Raw genomic sequence first — 26,777 nt, forward strand, 5'->3', positions numbered from 1 at the left:
TTATTGTTTAAAGAGCATCTTTACTTTGTTACCTTGTACCTATGTGAAATCTGATTGAACCTTTTATTTCTTAATTTCTAAGATAGGTGATTCTACCAAAAGACTTTTCCATCCAAGAAATGTTTGCTTCCTAAATATGACGATGAGTAAGACTTGTTCTTTTCCTTTAAAGAATTCACAATTTAGTAACATTTTCCACCTTCTATTCTAAACTGTTTCTTCTTTGGAAGAGTTTTTTGTTAAGTTTTTAAAGGAAACTCTACCTCATTTCTTTCCATTTTTCAAAGCAGGGCTGATAAGGAATTCCTCCTGTTGCTTGATGAATCTTAGGGGAAAGAAAGGTTTACATATCTTCTGATTGTTATGTTTTTCATAAAATTCCACACATGCACTTCAAAATATTTAATGTAAGGTGAGTAGAACCACACAGCAGAAGTTTGGAAACCTGATGGGGAGTAGAGAGTTAACATTTATTAAGAGTGTACACAATGCCAGGACCTATGCTAGGTGTGTAAAACTCCTATATCCACAGCAACAGCCAGGTGAGGTAGACATTATATCAATTTGCAGTTGTCCTCTGAACTCAGAGGTTTGATACTCTGCTCAGTGTTGCACAGCTGGTAAATTGTTGAGATGGGTTTCAAAACTTTACCTGCCTACAGAGTATAGGTTCTTCACACTCTACTGTTTTGTCTTCCCATTTTAATACTACATTACATTTGTGTAGTTCTTTTCCAGGTTTTAGAGCACTTACCATAACCTTGTGGGTTAGACAGCCTTATCTCTATTTGTGTGGGGAACTTGAAGCTCAGAATGATCTAAGGAATTGTTTTCTATTTTACAGTAAGTAATACTACTGAGGTCAGAACCCTTTTTCATCCAGTTTTCTTTCTACTCCATGTCTTTTTACTTGTTATTAAGAAGATTCCATATTAAACCAAGTTATGGTGGAATATTTATGATCAAAATCTTTGGTCATCTTAAAAAAATAAAGAAAAACATTAAGAATAGTCAGCCACCTGTTCCTGCTGGCATAGAGCTCAACCAAATGATACCTTGAGATCCCTTCCAGCTCTATCATGCTAGGATTCCTCAGGATGTTGATAGATAGAGACTCATCCTGTTAATATAAATAACCCTATGACCTCTTGATCCAAAGGACATTTAGTCATTAAAAGTTGAATTACCCAAGTTAAGAAAATATTAAGGGCAGAAGAAACAGTGATCCCGAAGGGAAAACAAATGGAAAAAGGTAAAACATGAAGACAGGAGCTACATTTTTATAAAAGAAAAGTGACTACAACCAAAGAGAAAAGTTTTAAGAGAAAACATAAGAATATTATTGCCCTGTGTAATGGAGATGCATATTTAAAGTCAAATATATATCTTCTAAGCTTTGAATAAGTTTGTATTATTACCCCAACCTGCGTAAGATATCAGCGTAGGCATTTTCTTTTGAAACTGGAAAGTAGTATTTTTTAATACACTGTATTTTATAATTTTTGGAAGACACCGTATCTGAACTTATACTGAGCAAACGCAGGTCTCTCGGTGGTCTTCAGTAATTTCAGATGCAGTTCAAATCCTGGAGAGTGTTATAACATGCAAGTAATGTAAGATTATCAAAAGTTTTATAGTAAAATTAAGTATTAGCTATTATTACACAAGGAAATCATGGACTCAATTATATTTTCAAGCTTTTTTCTTCTAGTATAAATTATTTTTTCACTCTTCTATTTATTAATAGTGCTGTTGTGCCTCAAATGTTATATTGTTAAATGTCCTAAAATAGCATTGATACATTATCATAAATCTCTTTGAACATTGAGTCCTGCTCTGCTCTTACAAACATGCTTATGTTTGTCATTCTTTATGTGCTTTTCTGAAGAATTTTTTTGCCTTAGCTTAAAATTTAAAGATGGCAATATTGTTGTCTCTTCTTTTTTTAAAATTTTTTTCTACATTAGAAACAAACAATCATATTGCACATAATATGAGAAGTACTATTGCTATTTTGACATCTTGGATTAGATAGTGTTCCTTCTTTTTATGAAGGTTTAACCTGCCAAGACATTCTTTGAATACTGATAATGTTGATGTTCTTGCCAGTATGGTTATGTTAGAAAGAGGTATTTTTCTTCTTTCATCACCATGTTCCTTGAAAGCATATTGAATAATGAGACAGCCAAAGAGAAATAATTTACAAGTAGATTCAGTGACTTTATTTAAAGTAGATTTTGTTTGGAGAAATGCTAGAGCCATTTCTTAGATGAGCCCTACAGTCTTCAACTTTTGTTTTGTAACTGAATCCCTGTGAGGTCCTGCTACATATATTTTCATTTATAAAGTAGCTATTTCCCAGAATTAGAAGTTTTTCTCAATGTGGTGATATCTGAAACCCACTTAGTAGTATTAGCTCTTTCATAAGTGCATGAGTAGTTTTATAGACCACTAGTTTAGAACATAATGGTAAATATGTGATTTCAGATAAGGGATACTTTCATACTTGTGGATTTTCGTGATTTTCCTTTGCTTAAAATATCATTTGTATTTTAAAAAATTGTTTTGAATTTAATCCTGTCTTGATAATTAGAGTCCTGCTGTTATTGGAAAAGCTGAATTGGAGGGCTTCCCTGGTGGCGCAGTGGTTGAGAGTCCACCTGCCGATGCAGGGGACACAGGTTTGTGCCCTGGTCCGGGAAGATCCCACATGCCGCGGAGCAGCTGGGCCCGTGAGCCATGGCCGCTGAGCCTGCGCATCCGGAGCCTGTGCTCCACAACGGGAGAGGCCACAACAGTGAGAGGCCCGCATACCGCAAAAAAAAAAAAAAAAGCTGAATTGGATATTATTGACATAAGAAGGTCTGATCTGTCTCTTACAAAAGAGAGAGAGAAGTAATTTAAGGAATGGCTTTCTACCTATCCCACTTACATGTGACATGAATGTTAAGGCTTATTGGGATGAATTTATTTATTTTTGAAGTCTGGAAGAATGATGACCAAGAATGAGAAGGAAGGGACACATTTATTAGATTATAAACTAAAGATAAATAAGTGGTAGTTTATAATCTGTATGCCCTCCATTCATGTTATTCCCTTTGTTCATTTTATTCTACTTTGCATCTTTTAGCCTTTTACTCATTTTTTTTTTTTTTTTTTTTTTTTTGCTGTACGCCGGCCTCTCACTGTTGTGGCCTCTCCCGTTGCGGAGCACAGGCTCCGGATGCGCAGGCTCAGCGGCCATGGCTCACGGGCCCAGCCGCTCTGCGGCATGTGGGATCTTCCCGGACCGGGGCACGAACCTGTGTCCCCTGCATCGGCAGGTGGACTCTCAACCACTGCGCCACCAGGGAAGCCCTTACTCATGTATTTTTGAATATCCCAGTTTTGTTTCACCTGTGCTGTGAGGAATCAAGGAAAAGTCCTTTGCCCATAACTGGACCAGTATTAAAGGGTCACCCCTCCCTCCGCCCATCCCAGCCAGTGTTGTGGAGGCAGTATAATCAAAGAGAAATTCCAGTCCAGGACTATGGTTCAATTGCCTCTTCCTTCTGAAGAATATATTCTTCCAGTTCTAACCTTGAAAGTTTGGGTGGTTTGTTTTTATTTCTTTTTTAATTAGTGAAGGTGGATGTTCCTTCAGATATATTTTAAGGTTAGCTTGGGGCTCATTATCAATCATGATTGGTTGTTTATTTGTTTTTATTTGCAAATTAATGATAAATTTTTTTAATGGTTCTCATTTTTCTTCTTTGTTATATTAACTTCTTTTACTTTTCACCTAACTTCTGTGAAATATTATATAGAAAAGATGAGGGCCAGATATAAGTCAAATTCTAGTTTAGTTGATTTCTAATTTTGATGTTTGCTCACACTGTTAAAAAAGTCTTTGAAGTCTTCCCCTATCTGCCAGCAAGACTTAGTTATTATGTAGCTTTTTCCATAGCATTTTCTGTGTACTCCTATTATGTCACTTTTGCTTTGTTGGAAATGATTTGCATTCTCTCTCCCCGTCCCAACAGCCTCTTGTGGAAGGTGGGGGCCGCATCTTGCTTATATCTGTATTCCTCTTAATGCTCACTTAGCATTACAAAATTTTGAGTATACAACCATAAAAAAGAATGAAATAATGCCATAGAGATTATCATACTAAGTGAAGTAAGTCAGAAAGAGTAAGGCAAATACCGCATAATATAACTTATATGTAGAATCTAAAATATGACACAAATGAACTGATCTACGAAACAGAAACAAACTCACAGATACAGAGAACAAACTTGTAGTTGCCTAGGGAGAGGGGGTGGGGGAGGGAGAGATTGGAAGTCTGGGATTAGCAGAGCAAATTATTATGTATAGAATGGATAAGCAGCAAGGTCTTACTGTGTAGCACAGGGAACTATGTTCAGTATCCTGTAGTAAACCATAATGGAAAAGAATATATATGTGTGTATATATATATATATATATATAACTGAATCACTTTGTTGTACAGCAGAAATTAACAAAGCATTGTAAATCAACTATACTTCATTAAAATAAATTAAAACCCCAAAATATTGAGTATAGTTCCCTGTGGTATACAGTAGGTCCCTGTTGGTTATCTCTTTTATATATAGTAGGGTATATATGTTAATCCCAAACTCCTAATTTATTCCTCTTTCCCCCCCTTTCTCCTTTGGTAAACAAAAGTTTGTTTTCTATGTCTGTGGGGTCTATTTCTGTTCTGTATAAGGTCTGTGGGGTCTATTTCTGTTCTGTACAAATGACCTGTATAAAGTCATTTGTATCTTTTTTTTTTTTTTTGGATTCCATATATAAGTGATATTGCATGATATTTATCTTTCTCTTTCTGGCTTACTTCACTTAATGGTACAATAATTTCTAGGTCCATCCATGTTGCTGCAAATGCCATTATTTTATTCTTTTTTCTGGCCGAGTAATATTCCATTGTATATATATACCACAAATGGGACATAATTAAAAGCTTTTGCACAACAAAGGAAACCATAAACAAAACAAAAAGACAACCTACAGAATGGGAGAAAATATCTAAAAATGATGTGACCAACAAGCTCTCTCCAAAATATACAGAGAGCTCATACAGCTCAATATAAAAAAAAACCAAACCACCCAATTAAAAAATGGGCAGAAGATCTAAATAGATATTTCTCCAAAGAAAACATACAGATGGCCAAAAAAGCACATGAGAAAATGCTCAACGTTGCCAATTATTAGGGAAATGCAAATCAAAATTACTAGGACCACTTTAAATTCATGATCACTAATCTTTGTACTGCCTGGTAGTCATACTGTGTTTCTCTTGCCCATTTTCTCTCCTGGTCTCCTATATCAGTGCTTTAAACAAACTTTAATGTGCATACAAATCACCTGGGGATCTTGTTAAAAGTGCAGATCCTGATTTAGAAGGCCAGGGAGGGCCTGAGATTCTACATTTCCGACAAGTCTCCAGGTGGTGCAGTTGCTGCTGGCCCATGAGCCACACATTGAGTGGAAGTCCCAAAGGGCTATTTCATGTGTTCTCTTCTCAGACAGTCAAGTCCTTCTTCCCTATCTTCACAAGAGTAGCACAGGGAACTAGAACATAACCTGATCTTACGTCCTATTTCACTGAGAAAATTGAGGCAATCAAGAGAGAACTTTTACAAACTACCCACCTGTCTGCAATTGTGCCCATATATTCAGCCTTCCCTTCTGTTGCTATAGATGTATGTGTCATGTTTCTAGGCAAGGCCAATTCCTTCACTTGGGCAAAACTTCTTAAAATACTTGTCTGTATTCATTGTCTCCAATTACTTTCCCCCCATTCTCTCTTGAACCCACTCTAGTCAGACTTTCTCTTTCTGCCAGTCCACAACTCTTACCAAGGTCACCATTGACTTTCAGATTTCTAAATCCAGTGGTCACTTCTCAGATCTTATCTTACTTAACATTTGCTACAGTTGATCTCCGCATCCTTGAAACACTTTTTCACCTGTCTTCTAGGTCAACACACATACTTGGTTTTTTTCCTATCTTTCTACCATTTGTTATCAGTCTTCTAGTTCCACCTCATATCCTAACTTGTAAACATTTAGTGTCCTGTGGCTCAATTCTGGAATTTATCCTCGTGTGTGTGTGTGTGTGTGTGTGTATAATTTATTCTCATATATATTCTTTTCTTGATGTGCTTATTCAGTCTTATGCCTTTAGTTATCATTTATACACTGATGACTCCTCAATTTTTATCTCCATTCTATAGCTCTCTTCTGAACTCCAAACTCATAGATCTAACTACCACCCCAAATCTCTCTTTTTTGTTGTTGTTGTTTATTTGTTTTTGCAGTACGCGGGCGTCTCATGGCCTCTCCCGTTGCGGAGCACAGGCTCTGGATGCGCAGGCTCATCAACCATGGCCCACAGGCCCAGCCGCTCCGCGGCATGTGGGATCCTCCCAGACAGGGGCACGAACCCGTGTCCCCTCCATCGGCAGGCGGACTCTCAACCACTGCGCCACCAGGGAAGCCCCCCAAATCTCTCTTTGGATGTTTAGTAATAAGCTCCTCACATTTAACATGACCAAAAGTAAGCTCCCTACCTTGTCTCTCAGAATTGCTCTTTCCACATCCTTCTGCATCAGCATGTGAGAATTCTGTTTCTCCTGTTGGCAAACCAGAAGCCTTAGGGATATCCTTGACTACTGATTCTCTCACACTTTAATCTGATAAAAGAGTAAATTCTGTTGGTCTACCTTCAAAATATATCTAAAATCTAACTTCTTTTCATCATGTCTGACTACCACTGTCGTCCAAGCCACCATCATCTCTCACCTGGATTTTTGTAATAGTACTCTAATTGGATCTCCCTACTTCCTACCTTTCTCTCTTTAGTCTATTCCCAGTCCAACAGCTAGAGTGACCTGTAAAAACGTAATTCAGGTCATGCAACTCCTCTTCAGTGAGTTTCCATCTCAAAGTCTTTATAAATGGCCTGTGAGTTCTACATAAAGGTTAGTAAACCTTTTTTTGTAAAGAGCCATAGTGTAAATATTTTGGGTTTTCTAACTCATACAGGCTCTCTTACAACTGTTCAGCTCTGCTGTTGTAGCATGAAAGCAGCTGTAGGTATTAAAACTTTACTTTAAAAAGCAGGCAGTGGGTTGGATTCAGTCCTTGGGCTATAGTTTGCTGACCCCTGTTATAGATGATCTGATCCACTATTATGTCTGATCTCATTTTTATCTTCTCTTGGCTTCAGCTACCTGCCCTCCTTGTTTTCTCCTTGAACGTACTAGTCATACTTCCAACTCAGAACGTTTGTATTTGTAGTTCTTTGCTTAGAACATTCTTCTGTATATCTGGCTCAATCCTCATCTTTTAGTTCTTAAAACTTCTCAATGAAGCTTTCTTTAGCCACCCTAAAATTATAACCATTTCTCCCGCCCCACACATGTTTTCCTGCTGCTGCTTCTTAAAACTTCTCAAAATCGAATACACTGTATGTTGTACTTATGGGTTTTTTGTTTTTTTTTTTTTTGCGGTAGTCGGGCCTCTCACTATTGTGGCCTCTCCCGTTGCGGAGCACAGGCTCCAGACGCACAGGCTCAGCGGCCATGGCTCACGGGCCCAGCTGCTCCGCGGCATGTGGGATCTTCCCGGACCGGGGCACGAACCCGTGTCCCCTGCATCGGCAGGTGGACTCTCAACCACTGCGCCACCAGGAAAGCCCTGTTGTACTTATCTTAATTTATTGTCTCTCTCTCCTCCTCTGGAATATAATTTCCATGAGTGGAAGCATTTTTGACTATTTTTTCACCGATGTGTCCCTAGTCGATGGTAGTACTTCACGTAGGTACTCAAAAAATATGTGTTAAAATAATGAGTGTGATCAAGGATTGAGAGCATGGAGGACAGGAGTACTCTTATCACATTGGTGGCACTAGCCCATATGGGATTGTGAACATAGGTATTAAAGCACCAAAGATACAGTGGTAAATGGTGTCACGAGAATCAGAAATAGCAACTGGAAAAGAGAGGTGGGAAAACAGCAAGTATCAGCTTTTATACTCAAGACATTTCCCTTTTTTTCTGGAGGGCTCCTAGGAAGTCACAGAAGAGGGACGGCTGACTTTAGCCACTTGGCAGGTGGGTGTTACTTCACTTGGCAGTGAAGTAGGAACAACCTGTAAAAGTGATTTCACCTAGAACTCCACAAGTGGGTGGGTCATAGGCTAATTCTATTACAGTGTAATTTGCTAATATAGATAAATGGACCAAGATCATTCTAGGTAGAGGAATAGTATGAATATAAAAGATGTAGGTAGGAAAGTACAGAGCGCATTTAGAGGCAGTGAATAAGTCAATTTAGGTGAGTAAGTATTTTATATAAAGGAATACAGGAAGATAAATCCTGAAAGACAATTTGAGGCTAGATTATAAAGGGTCTTTAATGCTAGGCTGATTTTTTCTTTTTAAATAGAAAATTGGGAGTAGGGAAGTGACTTGATCAGGGTGTTACCTCAGACAGTTAGTTTGGTAGTAGTGTGCTGGGAGAAATTATAGGAGGCTATAAATGGTGACATTAGTTACGAAGCTGTAACAAACGTTCAGGCACTATGGGTCTGGATAGGATAAGCAGATTGGGCATAGAAAACAGTGTGATTGCTATTATAAGGAAGAATCAATGAGACTGATTGCACATAGAAAATGAAGAACAGAAAAGATGTGAGGATACCTGATTTAGTTAACTAAATGCCTAGGCAAATGATAATACTGTATACATGCCTTTTTTATTCTTGGATGGGTGCATCTGTCTTTCTCCTCTTATATGTAGTACCTTCATGAATTACTCTGGCATAATTTTGATTTCACTCCAGAAAGAACCTAATAGAATCAAACCAAACTTTTAAAGTGAAGTTATTGTTACCTCATCAGTAGAAAGTTTTTGTTAACTAATCAATTAAGAAAGAAAAGCTAATCAACTCCAGGCTGTATATTATTTGTTAGCCTTAAAACTTGTTGCTTGTTTTTTTAATAAAAGGACAAAATTAGAAATAAAAAAAAAAGAACCATAAGGTAATTGTTGGCATATTTGCCTGAATAGGGTGTATGGAAAAAGAATTGCCATCAGTTAAGGACCAGAGAGCCAGCTGATTGTAGGAGTGTTGGCAATTCAAAATCTGTAGGTTTGGTCGTCTTTTTTCTTTTTGAAATATTATTGTGTTAAGAACACTTCACATGAGATCTGCACACTTAACAAATAGTTTAAGTGTACTATATAGTATTGTTGACTAGCGGTATGGTGTACAGCAGATCTCTAGAACTTACTTACCCTAGCTGAAACTTTATGCCTATTTATTAGTAACTTCCTATTTCCCTGTCCCCCCAGTCCCTGTTAACCACCATTTTGACTCTTTGATTCTATGAATTTGTCTATTTTAGATGCTTCATATAAGTGGAATTATGCAGTATTTGTCTTTCTATGACTAGTTTATTTCACTTGGCATAATGGTCCTTATGATCATCCATGTTGTCACATGTTGTAGAATTTCCTTCTTTTTTAAGCCTGAATAATATTTCATTGTATGTATATAGTACATTTTCTTTATCCATTCATCCATCAGTGGACATTTAGGTTGTTTCCACATCTTGGCCATTGTAGATAGCGCTGCATGGGAGTGCTAGTATCTCTTTGAGAGTTTGCTTTCAATTATTTCGGAAAATACTCAGATGTAGGATTGCTGGATCATTTGATAGTTCTATTTTTAATATTTTGGGGTATCTCCATGCTGTTTTCTGCAGCAGCTACACCATTTTGTATCCCCACAAATAGTATACAACGGTTCCAGTTTCTCCACATAGTTACCAACACTTGTTGTCTTTTCAGTAGCCATCCTGACAGGTGTGAGGTGATATCTCATTGTGCTTTTTGATTTGCATTTTATACTGAGCATTTTTTTATATACCTGTTGACCATTTGTATTTCTTCTTTGGAGAAATGTCTATTCAGGTCTTTAGCCCATTTTTTGTTGGGTTATTAGTTTTTCGGTTGTTGAGTTGTAGGAGTGTCTTATATATTCTGGAAATTAATTGTCAGATATATGGTTTGTAAATATTTTCTCCCATTTCATAGGTTGCCTTTTCACTTCATTGATTGCTTCCTTTGCTGTGCAGAAGCTTTTTATTTTGATGTAGTCCCACTTGCCTATTTTTGTTTTTGTTGCTTGTCCTTTTCGTGTATTATCCAAGAAATCATTGCCAAGACGAGTGTCATAAAGCTTTTCTTGTATATTGTCTTCTAGTTTTACAGTTTCAGGTGTTATATTTAAGTCTTTAATCTATTTTGAATTGATTTTTGTGTGTGGTGTAAGATAAGGGTCCAACTTCATTCTTTTGCATGTTGATATCCAGTTTTCCCAACACTATTTATTGAAGAGACTATCCTTTCCTCATTGTGTAGTTTTGGCACCCTTATCGAACATCAGTTGACCATATATGCATGGATCTTTTTCTAGGCTCTCTATTCTTTTCTGTTGGTATTTATGTCTGTCTGTATGCCAGTGCCATATTGTTTTGATTATTGTAGTAATCAAATACTACAATATATTGTAATATATTTCAACCTCAGGAACGGTCATGCCTCTAACTTTGTTCTTTATCAGGATTTATTTGGCTCTTCATGCTCTATTATAGTTCCATATGAGTTTTAGAATTGTGTTTTTCTATTTCCGTAAAGAATGCCATTGGGTTTTTTGTTTTTTTTTTTAATAGGGATTGCACTGAATCTGTAGATCACTTGAGTAGTATAGAAATTTTAACAATGTTAAGTCTTCCAACCCATGAACACAGGATGCCTTTCCACTTGTGTCATCTTTAATTTTTTTCATCAGTGTCATCATACAAGTCTTTCACCTCCTTAGATTTATTTCTAAGTATTTTATTCTTTTTGGTGCTATTGTAAATAAGATTGTTTTTCTAATTTCCTTTTCAGGTAGTTCATTGTTAGTATATAGACATACAACTGATCTTTGTATTAATTTTGTATCCAACTTCATTGAATTTATTAGTTCTAACGGGTTTTTTATGGAGTCTTTAGGGTTTTCTAGAAATAGGATCTTATCTGCAAACAGGGACAATTTCACTTCTTCCTTTCTCATTTAGATCCCTTTTATTTCTTTTTCTTGCATAATTGCTTGGCTAGGACTTTCAGAACTATAATGAATAGAAGTGGCAAGTATGGGCATTCTTACCTTGTTACTGATCTTAGAGGAAAAGCTTTCAGTTTTTCACTGTTGAATATGATGGGCTTTTTCTAGATGGCTTTTATTATGTTGAGTTACCTTCCTTCTATTCCTAGTTTGCTGAAAGTTTTGGTTATTTTGTTTTTTGCGGTACGCGGACCTCTCACTGTTGTGGCCTCTCCCGTTGCGGAGCACAGGCTCCGGATGCGCAGGCTCAGCGGACATGGCTCATGGGCCCAGCTCCTCCGCGGCATGTGGGATCTTCCCGGACCAGGGCACGAACCTGTGTTCCCTGCATCGGCAGGCAGACTCTCAACCACTGCGCCACCAGGGAAGCCCCTGCTGAAAGTTTTTAATTGTGAAAGGTTGTTCAGTTTTGTCATATATTTTTTCTGCATCTATTGAGACGATTATGTGATTTTTATCCTTTATTTTGTTAATGTGGTGTATCACATTAATTTAAATGGATATGTTGAACCATCCTTACATCCTAGAGATAAATCCCATTTGACCATAGTGTATGATCTTTTTAATATGCTGTTGGTTTGATTTCTAGTGTTTTGTTGAGAATATTTGCATCTGTATTCATCAGGGATATTGGCCTGTAGTTTGATTTTCTCATAGTATTCTTCTCTGGCTTTGGTATCAGGAAAATGCTGGCTTCATAAAATGAGTTGGAAGTGTTTCTTCTTTCTCAGTTTTTAGGAAGAGTTTGAGAAGGATTGGTGTTAATTCTCCTTTAAATGTTTGGTAGAACTAACCAGTGAAGCCATCTGTTCTTAGGATTTTTTTTGTTGGAAGGATTTTGATTACTGATTCAAACTTCATACTAGTTATAAGTTTCTTCAGACTTTTCTTTCATAACTTAATCTTCGTAGGTTGTATGTTTTTAGGAATTGAACACTTCTTGTAGGTTATCCAGTTTATTGACATGTAATTGTTCATGTTGTCTGTCATGATTATTTTTATTTCTGTGGCATTAGTTGTAATATCTCTTCACTTCTAATATTATTTATTTGGATCTATTTTTGTTAGTCTAGCTAATAACGGTTTGTTTTGTCCCATTTCAAAAAACCAACTCTTATTTTTGTTGATTTCTTTTTCTGGTTTTTTTCTCTATTTTGTTTATTTATTTTCTACTCTAATCTTTATTTTTTTCCTTCTGCTAACTTTGGGCTTAGTTTGTTGCCCTTTTTCTAGGTCTTTGAGGTATATAGTTAGGTTGTTTGACATCTTTCTTTTTTAATGTAGGTGATTTTTCTGTGAACTTCCCTCTTAGTATTGCTTTTGCTGCACCCATAAGTTTTGGTATGTTGTATTTTCATTTTCCTTTATCTCAAGGCATTTTATAATTTCCTTTTTTATTTCTTCTTTGACCTAGTGGTTGGTCAAGAGTATGTTGTTTAATTTCCACATATTGTGAATTTTCCGGTTTTCCTTTTGCTATTGATTTTTAGCTTCATTGCATTGTGGTCAGAAAAAATACTTGGTATGTTTCAATCTTTTTAAATTTGTTAATACTTGTATCGTGACCTAACATATGATTTATCCTGGAGAAAGAGCCAAGTGAGCTTGGGAAGAATGTGTATTCTGCTCCTGTTGGGTGGAATGTTCTATATATGTCTATTAGGTCTATTTGGTCTATACTGTTGTTCAAGTCCTTTGTTTCCTTATTGATTTTCTGTCTAGATTTTCTATCCATTATTGGTCTTGATCTGAAAAAAAGAACAACTAGAGAACCATGTAGAGGATGGAGTTGCATTATAGAAGAGGTGGTTGGGGTAGCTTCCTTTAAAATGTGTTAGGGAGGGCTTCCCTGGTGGCGCAGTGGTTGAGAGTCCGCCTGCCAATGCAGGGGACGTGGGTTTGTGCCCCGGTCCGGGAAGATCCCACATGCCGTGGAGTGGCTGGGCCTGTGAGCCATGGCCGCTGAGCCTGCGCGTCTGGAGCCTGTGCTCCGCAACGGGAGAGGCTGCAACAGTGAGAGGCCTGCGTACCGCAAAAAAAATGTGTTAGGGAGAAGTAAGAGTCAATTTGGAGAAGAAAAGTCTCTTGAAAAACAAAATGTAATAGAAAGGTGATATATTCAGTTCGAATAAAGAAGAAAAGCTGAAATCAAATATTGTATAAAGCAGTAGCAGCTTGATTTGCAAATAACCTTTTCTGTAAAGTTAAATATGGGAGGATGTAGTGATTGCCTCAGAGATCCACGATTAAAGAGCTGATCAGAAAGACTGATCTGAAAGATTTCTATAAACAGTATTAAGAATATAAGTAATCTGGAAGCAGTCATTAAACTGGTTGAATTCAAAAAGAATTTTCAGAGGAGGTGGCTTTAGAACTGGTTCTTGAGAAAGACTTAGTGGGCAAAAGCATTCAAAGCACGTGCCAGATCAAGGAGTCATGAGAGGTCAGAGAAAGCCAGTATAGGAAAATAGATGAGGCTGGAAAGGTTGCTTGGGTCTAGATTCTAAGGGATCTTATGGACTTTACATGGGAATATGGACTTCTTGCCAAGTGGTTAACGGGAACATAATAAGGACATTTAGTAGGAGACTCACAGGATATAATTCTCATGGCAGTTGGAGAATGAACCAAATTATGTGTAGTAGTTGTGTAACAGAAGAAGCTGGTTCAGTAGTCCAAGCAGTTGCACAGAGCATGTAGAAAAGGGTATAGGCAAGAAAAGCATTTTTTTAAATATATCTTTATTGGAATATAATTACTTTACAGTGTTGTGTTAGTTTCTACTATACAGAAAAGTGAATCAGCTATATGTATACATATATCCCCTCCCTCTTGAGCTTCCCTCCGACCCTCCCTATTCCACCCCTCTAGGTCGTCACACAGCATCGAGCTGATCTCCCTGTGCTATGCGGCTGCTTCCCACTAGCCATCCATTTTACATTTGGTAGTGTATATATGTCAATGCCACTCTCACTTCATCCTAGCTTCCCCTTCACCCCTGTGTTCTCAAGTCCGTTCTCTATGTCTGCATCTTTATTCCTGCCCTGCCACTAGGTTCATCAGTACTGTTTTTTTAGATTCCTTATATGTGCATTAGCATACAGTATTTGTCTTTCTCGTTCTGACTTACTTTACTCTGTATGACAGACTCTAGATCCATCCACCTTATTACAAATAACTCAATTTCGTTCCTTTTTATGGCTGAGTAATATTCCATTATATATATGTACCACATCTTTATCCATTCATCTGTCGTTGGACATTTAGGTTGCTTGCATGTCCTGTTTATTGTAAATAGTGCTGCAGTGAACATTGTGGTACATGTATCTTTTGGAATTATGGTAAAGAAAACATTTCTGATGTAGATAAGATTTGATTAGCAATTGGAAATAATCTTTCTTGCTTTAAAGACTAAAAAGAGTATCTATAATCTCCCTTTGAAAATTATGCAGAGGTTAACTTATGTTTTCAAATTTTTACTTAGTTTTTTTGACTGAACCATACCTTCTTTACATGATTCAAAATCCAAAAAGTATGAAAAGGTAGAGTGAAAAAATTAATCTCATCTTTGTCTCTCATATGCCTAGATCCTATAAGCCCCCCTCCCATAGGTAAAGTCACTAATTTCTTTATAACCGTAGGAAAAAATAATTATGCATACTATATTCCAAAACATGAATATAAAATAAACATTTAAAAAGAGTAAAGTAAGCATAAAAGATTTTATATTTATTTTTTTAAGGGGGGAGGGAGGGGTCTTTTTTAATTTTTTTTTTTTTTTTTTTTTGGCCGTGCCATGTGGCTTGCGGGATCTTAGTTCCCCAACCAGGGGTTGAACTCAGCCTCCACACCTCCACCCCACTCAGTGAAAGCACTGAGTCCTAACCACTGGACCACCAAGGAATTCCCATGTAAGAGACTTTAAATATTGAACTCTTCTAAATAAATTTTACCGGTTTTAAACTCTAGGGCTGCTTAGTAAGAATCAAATCATATTAATGCTTATTATGTTAATAGAATGTGATATTCTTTTTTTTGTTTTTTTTGTTTTTGCGGTACGTGGGCCTCTCACTGTTGTGGCCTCTCCCGTTGCGGAGCACAGGCTCCGGATGCGCAGGCTCAGTGGCCATGGCTCAGAGGCCTAGCTGCTCCGCGGCATGTGGGATCTTTCCGGACCGGGGCATGAACCCGTGTCCCCTGTATCGGCAGGCAGACTCTCAACCACTGTGCCACCAGGGAAGCCCATGATGTTCTTTTAACAATAGTATTTGGTATTGTGATGGAATAATCCATAATTTTATACTAAACTCAAAACATTCAGCAATAAAGTTTCTATAAGCTTCTATAGCTAATGTTGTTATCATACTGCCAGTGTGGAAAGAGATTGCCTTTTCTTATACTGTGTTTGTGCCTCTGCCCTTTTCTGAACCATTCAGTACAAATACATGTCCAGGAGTAGATAGCAGTAGATACAGATCTATTATTGTAAGACCTTGGAAGTAGTTAAAACTTCTGATTTTTAAGAAATTGAAACATGAAGTTCTTAGTACATGTCTGCAAATAATTTGCGTGAAAAGTTTGGTTGCACTGTATGCCAATATGTATACTTTGATTTCATATTCTAGGAGTTGCCTTTGCTCAGGCAGTCTTATTAGCATTATAGTTTTTAGTTAATTGTTTATTATCTATGTGTAACCTCCTTTTTCCCATTATCACAAGTTGCCTTCACAGTTGAGGTTTACTAATTAAATACTGAATATTCTCATCTAACTTCAAATAGTATATGTCAATGAAGTAGGAAGAGTGGCAAGATATATTTGGCTAACTTCAGTCAATTACATGGCTTGCATGTAATAATATATTTTTTATTGAGGTGTTTTCTCGCTGTCATCATCTTGACTAGAGTCAGATTCTTACTTGGCACATCCAGATGCTGCAACTTTGTGTGACCTAGATAGAAAACATGGGGGTATGTGTGTGTATTTTTAGCACACATTAAGCTTTCAGCCTAAGGGCAAAATATATGAAAAACTTAAGGAAGTGAAAAGAAGATCTCTGTTTTAGAAAATAATACAGGATTGATGAAATGGTGGGGAAAGCAAACTAAAAACTACTTGCTGTAAAAACTGTAGCACTTAAAAATTCAGTACTTTGTATATCCTTAATTTTTAATTACTATACTTAATTGTTTAGTTCTTTAATAATGGGTCCTTTTTTGAAAATGAATCTTAATTGCCTAAGTAATAGTGAAGATTTAATTTATTGGCAGACCTCTTTATTATTTATTGTTATTGTTGCCTAACTATAACTACTTAGAAAATGCTTCTAAATCAGCCCCCGATCTGATGCAATAATTGCCCAGTGTGAAATAATGCTCTAGAACTGCTAGTAGTATTTACATTAAAAAAAAAAAAACAATTCACATTCAGTGGTTCTCGTGTTTCACAGCTTGTTTAGAGCCCATTTCCTCAAGTGATCTTTCTGCAGTTCTGTATACTAGCTTTTCAATAGGTCAGGCAGTGCAATAGCATGTTTGCATTAATCAGCAGCTAAGATTCCTATCTGAGGCATCACTCTAATACAAACTAAAACACACAAGATGACGTTTCCACTAGAAAAATCACAGGTTTAATAGCTGTATTAAGTGCAGGAATTTTAAAACATTAGTTTGCTTGAAATATTTTCATGACTACTCATTTTAAATACATTTTATACATATGTATGAGTCAGAGAGCTAGCTGGCTAGCTTTAAGGAGATAAACTTTTTGTGAATAAGTTTTTATTGCTCAACTACTCCTTGTTAAAAATAACTTGTGATATAAAGTATGAAGCAGATGACACTTAATTTATATACAGTTCAAGATTATTCAGAATCTTAACCTGCTTCTCTTATTTTGAGTATTTTTCCTTAAATCACCAGCTACTGGCTGGCTTAAAATAACAACCATCATAGCAGAAGCCAGCACCTTTTTGTCTTTTTACACTCACACACATACAAACACAAACACGTGCAGAGGAAATGGAAAGATTACAGTCTGACAAAAATAAACAGAGAAAATAAACAGAGTTACCACTTTACCCAGCTATTTCACTCCTAGGTATATACACAAGAAAAATAAAAATATATTTCACACAAAAAGATGTACGTGAATGTTTATAGCAGCATCGTTCGTAATAGGCAAAAAGTGGAAATAACCCACACGTCCGTCATAAGAGGCAATGATACTTCAAATGTATATCCATATAGGGGAATATTATTTAGCCATTAAAAAAGGAATGAGTTCCTGACAAAAGTCCGGGACCAGCCAGTTTCACAGGTGCATTTTAACAAACATTTAAAGAATTAACACCTGTCCTTCTCAGACTGTTGAAGAAGGAATGCTTGTGAACTCATTCTACAAGACCAGCATCACCCTGATACCAAAACCAGACAAAGGCAGTGGAAAAAAAATTACAAGTCAATATCACTGATGAACGCAGATGCAAAAATCCTCAACAAAATATTAGCAAGCCAAAATCAGTAATACATTAAAAGGATCATACACCATGATCAGATGCAATTATTTCAGGGATGCAAGAATGATTCAGTATCCACACATCAATCAGTGTGATATACCACATTAACAGATTGAAGAATAAAAATCATAGGATCATCTCAGTAGGTGCAGGAAAAGCTTTTCACAAAATTCAACATCCGTTTATGATGTTAAAACTGTCAACAAAGTAGGTATAGAGGGAATGTACCTCACCTTAATAAAGGCCATATATGACAATCCCACAGCTTACATCATACTCAAAGGTGAAAAACTGAAAGCTTTCCCTCTGAGATCAAGAGCAGGAAAAGGTTGCCCCCTCTCACCACTTTTATTCAACATAGTATTAGAAGTCCTAGTCCCAGCAGTTAGATAAGAAAAAGAAGTAAAAGGAATCCACATTGGAAAGGAAGAAGTAAAACTTTCACTGTTTGCATATAAGATGATACTATGTATAGAAAATCCTAAGGATGCCACCAGAAAACTATTAAAACTAATAAATGAATTTGGTAAAATTCCAGGATACAAAATTAATATACATAAATCTGTTGCATTTCTATACATTAACAATGAACTATCAGAAAGAGAAATTAAGATAACAACCCCATTTACAATTGCATCAAAAAGAATAAAATGCCCAGAAATAAATCTAACCAAGGAGGTAAGAAACCTGTACTCAGAAAACTATAAGATATTGATGAAAGAAATTGAAAATGACACAAACAAATGGAAAGATAAAACATGCTTATGGATTGGAAGAATTAATATTGTTAAAATGACCATACTTCCCAAGGCAGTTTATGAATTCAGTGCATTGCCGTCAAAATACCAATGGCTTTTTTCACAGAACTAGAAGAAATAATTCTAAAATATGTATGGAAACACAGAAGACCCAAAATGACGAAAACAATCTTAAGAAAGAAGAACAAAGCTGGAGTTATCGTGCTCCCCAATTTCAAGCTATCCTACAAAGCTACAGTAGTCAAAACAATATGATATTGGCACAAAGCTGGAATTATCATGCTCCCTGATTTCAAGCTATATGAGAAAGCTACAGCAATCAAAACAATATGATAGGGACTTCCCTGGTGGTGCACTGGCTAAGAATCTGCCTGCCAATGCAGGGGACACAGGTTCGAGCCCTGGCCCAGGAAGATCCCACATGCTGTGGAGCAACTAAGCCTGTGTGCCACAACTACTGAGCCTGTGAGCCACAGCTACTGAGCCCACGTGCCACAACTACTGAAGCATGCACGCCTAGAGCCCGTGCTCCACAACAACAGAAGCTGCCACAATGAAAAGCTCGTGTGCTGCAACAAAGAGTAGCCCCCGCTCACCACAACTAGAGAAAGCCCACATGCAGCAACGAAGACTCAATGCAGCCAAAAATAAATAAAACATAAAAGTTATAAAAAAAAAATGATATTGGCACAAAACCAGACACAGAGATCAATGGAAGAGAATAGAGAGCCCAGAAGTGAACCCTCATGTATATGGTCAATTAATCTACGATAAAGGAGGCAAGAATACACAATGGGAAAAAGACAGCCTCTTCAACATATAATGTTGGGAAAACTGGACAGCTACATGCAAAAGAACCAAACTGAACTACTTTTTCACACAAATTACAGAAGTAAATTCAAAATGGATGAAAGACTTACATGTAAGACCTGAAACTGTAAAACTCTTAGAAGAAAACATAAGCAGTACACTCATTGGTCTTAGCAATATTTTTTTGGATCTCTCTCCTCAGGCAAGGAAACAAAAGCAAAGATAAACTAATGGGACTACACTAAAAAGCTTTTGCACAATGATAGAAACTGTCAACAAAATGAAAAGGCTGCCTATTTAATGAACAAAGATGTTTGTCAACAATATATATGATAAGGGGTTAATATCCAAAAAGTACAAAGAACTCAACATAATAAACAAATAAACTGATTTAAAACTGGGCAGAGGATAGCACAGGGAGATCTGCTTGGTGCTTTGTGACCACCTAGAAGGGTGGGATGGGGAGGGTGGGAGGGAGATGCAAGAGGGAGGGAATTTGGGGATATATGTTTACATATAGCGGATTCACTTCGTTATACAGCAGAAACTAATACAACATTGTAAAGCAACTATACTCCAATAAAGATGTTAACAAAAAAAGGCAGAGGACCTGAGTAGACATTTTTCCAAAGAAAACATATAGATGGCCAACAGGCACCTGAAAAGATGCTCAATGTCACTAATCATCAGGGAAATGCAAACCAAAACCACAGTGAGATATCACCTCACACCTGTCAGAATAGCTATTATCAAAAAGCAACAAATAACAGGTGTTATTTGAGAGGGTGTGGAGAAAAGGGAACCCTCCTGCACTGTTGGTGGGAATATAAATTGGTGCAGCCACTAAGGAAAACAGCATGGAGGTTCCTCACAAAATTAAAAATAGGACTACCACACGATTCAGCTATTCCACTTCTGGGTATTTTTCCAGAGAAAACAAAAATACTAATTTGACAAAATATATCCACCCCTATGTTCATTGCAGCACTGTTTACAATAGTCAAGATATGGAATGGGGCTTCCCTGGTGGTGCAGTGGTTGAGAGTCTGCCTGCCGATGCAGGGGACACGGGTTCATGCCCCGGTCTAGGAAGATCCCACATGCCGCGGAGTGGCTGGGCCCGTGAGCCATGGCCGCTGAGCCTGTGCATCCGGAGCCTGTGCTCCGCAACGGGAGAGGCCACAACAGTGAGAGGCCCGCGTACTGCAAAAAAAAAGATATGGAAGCAGCCTAAATGTCCATTGACAGATGAATGGATAAAGAAGATGTGGTACGTATATACAATGGAATACTACTGACCCATGAGAAAAGAATGAAATCTTGCCATTTGCAACAACATGGATGGACCTCGAGGGTATTACGCTGAGTGAAATAAGTCAGAGAAAAAGAAATACTGTATGATTTCATTTATATGTAGAGTCTAAAAACCAAAACAAATGAGCAAGCATAACAAACCGAAAGACTCATGGAGAACCAACAGGTGTTTACCAGAGGGAAGTTGGTGGTGGGATGAAAGTAAAAACAAAAAATAGTAACTATGTGAGGTAATGAATGCTTATTAGCTTGATTGTGGTGATCACTGCACAATATGCAATGTTATATGAAACAATAAGATTGTACGTCTTAAATATATACAGTTTTTGTCAATTATACCTCAAAGCTGAAAAAAAGATTTTAAAAAAAAATTATTGCTCATTATCAACCAAATATTTCCATGTCCTTAGTTATCCTATTGATACCAATACTGCATTCTAATTCAGCCAGCTTTTAATTTCCTAGAGGGCAAGGATTCTGACCATTTTTTTCCTTGTATGTCTACATAACCCATTGCTCTTTTCTCTGTGATGGGACCTCGGTACTTCGATGTGTATAGGCATGTTGAGTGGACTAGTGCTTTTGGAATCTTTCAGGAAGGCTGTATTTATATAAATAGATTTATGTTTGCAGTGCAGCTCCCAGTGCAAAAAGAATTAAATGTTATGTGACATACAGAAGTGTAGGTTATATAGCTGTTAATAGGACATTAAGATTTCTTTATTTGATAAGTATCACTTTGGAATTTTGCACATAAATATGTGGAGATTGAGCCTTTGATTAAAGTTTGAGTGCCCAAACTCTGAAATCACTTGAAATCACATGTTTTAACCTGAAATCACTTGAGCATAGCTTTTTTGCCTTTAAAATTTCTAGTATGGACGATGAAGATAAAAGGAACTCTGCACATTTTTACATATGAAACCAGTCAACCCAGCTAATCAGTGACTATTCCAGATGCCAATGAAATGAAGCACCCTAATGACTTAATGTGATTCTTACCTAAACACATAGTGTTTAATGGTCAGAATTCAGAGGCATTGCATAAAAATTATATCGAAGCTGAAATTGTTCAGAAGTGTTAAAAAAGCAGTGACTCAAAATTCACTTGTAAAAGATAAACAGAACTAGGAAGCAGTGTCATTCAAAATGATCTTCTTTCAAAGAGCCTTGCTGCTGTCAGTATTATTTGTAACTTTTTGGTAGGAATCATTTTATCAGTATCTGTTTATAGAAATTGGAAAGAACCTCAGTCACCTATTTCTATCCTCCATCTAGAAGGGAGAGAATATTGGAAGTTCCTGTGACCTGAGCTGAGTTAGAATCATCATTAGTGGAGTATATAGCTGGTGGCTTTCTACATCCATCTCATTTTAAAACATGTAAATAATATTCGTTATGTGACAGACACTAAATTTCTGAGTTGAACAGCATAAAAGTCCCTCATCTGGAGAATCTATCATCTCATGCAAGTTAACACTCAGTTACAGAATTTGTTAGCTCCTATTTTTTCTTTAGATCATATAATATTAATTATGCTAGCTTCTTCCCTTACTATAAACTCAAAACTAAATTCATATATTTTATGTTTTACCCTTTCGTGTAAATTAAATTGTATCATTACTGTAAGATACACCTGAGACAGTCTGTAAAGTCTTTAGCATTGTGTAGCTAAATAAAACTGGATTTTAAAAAAAGAATGAAGTACTGATACAGCATGGATAAAACTTGACAAAGTTATGCTATAAGTGAACAAGCCACTCACTATGTATCGTATGATTCCATTTATATGAAATACCCAAAGTAGGGAAATTTATAGAGACAGTAGATTAGTGATTGCATAAGGTGAAGGTGCAGGGACATGGGGAATGACTGCTAATGGGTACAGGGTTTCTTTTTGCAATGATAAAATTGTTTTAAAAAATTAAACTGGGGATTTAGTTGCACAGCTCTGTAAATGTACTAAAAACCATTGAATTGTATACTTGTATACTTAAATTGTATCATGTGTCAGTTCTATCAGAATAAAACTATTATTTTAAAGAAAAGAAGGAAAAGCAAAGTTGTTTTGGATTTCCTAAAGGAATAGACAAAGACTGTAATTTCTAACCCATGTAGTGGTGTGAGAACCAGCAATCTTAATATTTAAAAATAAAGAGCTAGTTTTCAACTCCACTAGGGTTACTTTTCTCTAGAAAAATGTATTCATTTGCTCACTCCTTCAACAAATCGTTTACTGGGCCCTTCTGAGTACTTGACGCTGTTATTGGTACCAAGGATTCAATCACATTCCTGATTCTTCTCCTTTTCTTCCTCTCCCTGTGCACTGAGTCACAAAATCACATCAAGTCTGTTTCATATCCTTTAGTCTATCTCTGTTTTCTTTTACTCTTAGCAGTGTGCTTGGTTCTGTTACCCAGTCCAGTGATTCTCAGCCACAGTGTTAATATTAGTAAGATACCAAAGTTTGCAAATGTTTTACCTTTAAAAAAATAAGATAAATAATCCTGTAAATGTCACTTTTACTGACTTGCGTTCCATTGTATTTTTGTGAGTAGAAGAGAAAGCAATAGTGTTATAGCTAGTGTGCCAGGAAAAACACACAATCGTCAGTGTCTATGAGACTATTTTGCGAATGTGAACCTCATCCATTTTATGTGTCCTCAATAAAAGTTGAGAATCTCTGAGTTGGATTATTACAGTCACATTTTTTAATCCATATTGCTTTAGTTTCAATTCTCACTAAATCATTCTTGCCAAAGATCTCTTTCTTTCTTTTTATTGAAATATATTTAACATAAAACATTGTGTAAATTTAAGGTATATAACATGTTGACTTGATACTGTATTATTGAATATAATATGATTGCCATTGTAGCAATAATTGCACCTCTATAACATTAACTAATTTTTCTTTTTACTGGTTGGAATAATTAGGTTCTAGTCTCTCAGCAAGTTTGGTGATTGTAATACAATATTATTATCTATATTCACTGTACTGTGCATTATATCTCTAGGATTTATTTACTACTCATTGCAAGTCTGTACTCTTAAATAACATCTGTCCTATCCCCCCAACCCTTATGCCCTGGTAACTACCAATTTTACTCTGTTTCTGTGAGTTTTTCCTTAGATTCTACATATGAGTGATGTCATACAGTGTTTGTCTTTGTCTCACTTATCTCACTTAACAGAAGGTCCTCAAGGTCAAAAGATCTAACATCCATATCTGATCATGGCATTTTCCCAATTAGATTTGTCCATTGATTCTGCATTGCATATAAGAGAAACTGTAAACTTCTTTGCATGATATGCTAGGTCATTCATGATCTTGTTCCTGTCTATCTATCTGTCCAGCTTCATCTCCAGCAAGGCATATTCTCTATGCTTCCATACCTTTGCATGTGCTCTTCTACCTGTCAGGAATGCCCTTCCCATAATTTGTGGGTGGCAGACTCCTTTCAAGTCTCACCGCACATGCAGTTGCTCTGTGGATTAGACTTAGGTTTCTTCTACAGTGTTCCCACTGTGTTTTGTATTAGCGGTTTTCATAATGCATTATAATTATTTTAATACCTTACTTTCCTTTGGTATTTTTAGCTCCTTGAAAGCTGGGACCTTGTCCTTCTATCTTTGTATTCCCAGCTTTTAGCATGGAATCTGGTACAAAGTAGATGTTCAATAAAATATTTGCTGAATAAATTTAGAAGTTTCTCCAAAAATTTTAATTTAGCCAGAGCATTTATATATTATAATATGTGCTGAAATAAAGATTAAAAATACTTATGTGGGGCTTCCCTGGTGACGCAGTGGTTGAGAGTCTGCCTGCTGATGCAGGGGACACGGGTTCGTGCCCCGGTCCGGGAAGGTCCCACATGCTGCAGAGCGGCTAGGCCCGTGATCCGTGGCCGCTGGGCCTGCGCGTCCAGAGCCTGTGCTCCACAACGGGAGAGGCCACAACAGTGAGAGGCCCGCGTACCGCAAAAAAAAAAAAACTTATGTGACATCCCATGTTTCCTGGAGCAGTTCCAATTTTAAATAGCGTATTGGCCTTTAAGTGGAAATGTAGTTACCAAAACATAATATTTTTAGAAATATACACATTGAACCTATACCTTAATTTTTTAATTGTTTACAATTTAGTTTTCTATTTGATTTCACGTACTTTAGGTCCTTTTTTCTAATTGAGATCACTTTCAAAGCAATAGACAGTGAAAAGTTGGCATCTAGGACAGAACAGTACCTAAATTCTAGATCTGTCATTTTGCTGGGACTAATTACTACACATCTGTATTTATATGAATATTAATAAATAAAAATTATCAAATTTAGAAATCCTTAGGTATAAGGATCTGCATAATACCGTTAGGGTTGGTACTGACAAGCTGCACTCTCAAAAATATTCTGACTTCAGGATGCTATAAGAGTAGCTCCCAGTCTTTTTTGGATTTCTGTTATTCTGGTGTGGTTTCTTTGATTTGGAGACCCCGATTTTTCTCCTTGCCCTCTTCTAAAGGTAAATTATTTATTTAACTTTAAATGAATTTTTTAAATAGTTTTGTTTTGAGAGTGTATTAATACCCTCAAACAACTGGAGATTTCATAACATATCACATACTCATACATGAAAATGCGTTTGTCAGAGACACTATTTGAGAATTCCCAATTAGGGTCTGAAGTTGGCTGTAACTTATTACTGTCCTTGACTAGAGAGGAGAGAGATGTTAGCAAAGTAAAAATTTGGAACCAGAAAGGTTAGGGTATGAATCATGATTCCATGATCTAATATCTCTGTTTCTTTGGGTAAATCATTCTGAGCCTCAGTTTCCTCATCTGGAAAATGAGATAATAATACCTGCCTGAAATGGTTGTGAAAATTAATGGTTTCTAGGATAGTAGTGCCTAGTAAGTAAGTTCTTCATAAATTGTAACTCCTACTTGATTAGTATTAATAAAACCCTGGGAATAGGTAAAAGGTTTTCCTGTTACACTGAATATTGGGCAATTTTTCTTCTTGAGCAGTTGTTACACTATCTGTTTTCCCCAGCAGGTTGGTCTTTGAGATTCTAAAAACAAAAGTGGCTTACAGATGATACATATCAAGAAGCAGAGTCAGTGACTATTGTCATCTTGTCCAGAAGAGAACAGCACTTCGCTGCTATCCCCTGACATGCCAGTTAGAGAACAACATGAATTCATTTACATCCCCTTTCATTTTATTATACATAATATTGTTAGTACTTCTTCCTGCCTACATAGGTTCCTGGTCATGTTAAGGAATTTGTTTGGCTAGGATCCTTTGATCTAGCCAGAGTGTCTCTCTTTCTTTTAAACCTCTCTACAATCAAATATTTAAATCAGTGTCTTTTTACTTGGAACAAATAACCTTTCTACATTACAAAAAAAAAGAGGGAGAGAGAAAGAGAGAACAAAGGAGAACTTTCTCAACTTCCTTCCGTTGATTCTACAAACCTACTTGTTTGTATACCCATTCTTCCCTCACTGCTTTTTGTTCAAGTGTGTCATCAAGGCTTGCCTTGATCCACCTGCCTCCAGTTATTGCTGTTTGCTTTCACTTTACAGCCAAACTTCCTAAAAGAGCTGTCTCTTTCATATGTTCCCCCTATAGTCACTGTCTAGTAAGTAAAATTTGGTTTCGTTTACTCTGCTTCCTGAGAACTGCTCTCATCCTCCTGATTGCTAAATCCTGTGGCCACATCTCTTTTTTTACCTTGGTCTCTCAACACTGGTCACACATAACTACTTCTTTCTTCTTAAAAAAACTTCCTTGTTCTATGCACCATACTGTCCTGTGACTCTTCTTGCCTCTGTGGCCAATCCTTTTCAGTCTCCTCTTCTTCCTCTGTCTGCCTCTTGAATGTTGATGTTTTCTCCTAAGCCCTTTACACATTTTCTTTAGGATTTAGGGGGTTCTAAGTGAATATTTGTTGAATGAATGATATATGTCTGTATTGGTGGTTTCTCAAGAGATTTGACTATAATTGGACCTCATTAACTGAAAAAAATTCAGTATGTGGTACCTGATCATACACTTCACAGCCAAACTTTGGTGCAGTCTCTCTGGACTATGCTTCTCTTAAACTACCCTACTGGATGCTTGCAGTGAAAAATATCCAAGCTCATTATTCAGCTTTTATGTCTGTAAGGTTCAGTTA

At 36.7% G+C, this 26,777-nt stretch overlaps 1 protein-coding gene across 3 annotated transcripts in view; it reads left to right on the forward strand.

Moving 5' to 3' along the window:
- The window catches only part of PMS1 (PMS1 homolog 1, mismatch repair system component), a 97,824-nt gene that overhangs the window by 36,984 nt on the left and 34,063 nt on the right, over nucleotides 1–26,777 (forward strand). The window lies entirely within an intron of this gene.

The sequence above is a fragment of the Leucopleurus acutus genome (genome assembly GCF_964270905.1).
Source record: "Leucopleurus acutus genome assembly, chromosome: 6".
Taxonomy (NCBI): Eukaryota; Metazoa; Chordata; class Mammalia; order Artiodactyla; family Delphinidae; genus Leucopleurus; species Leucopleurus acutus.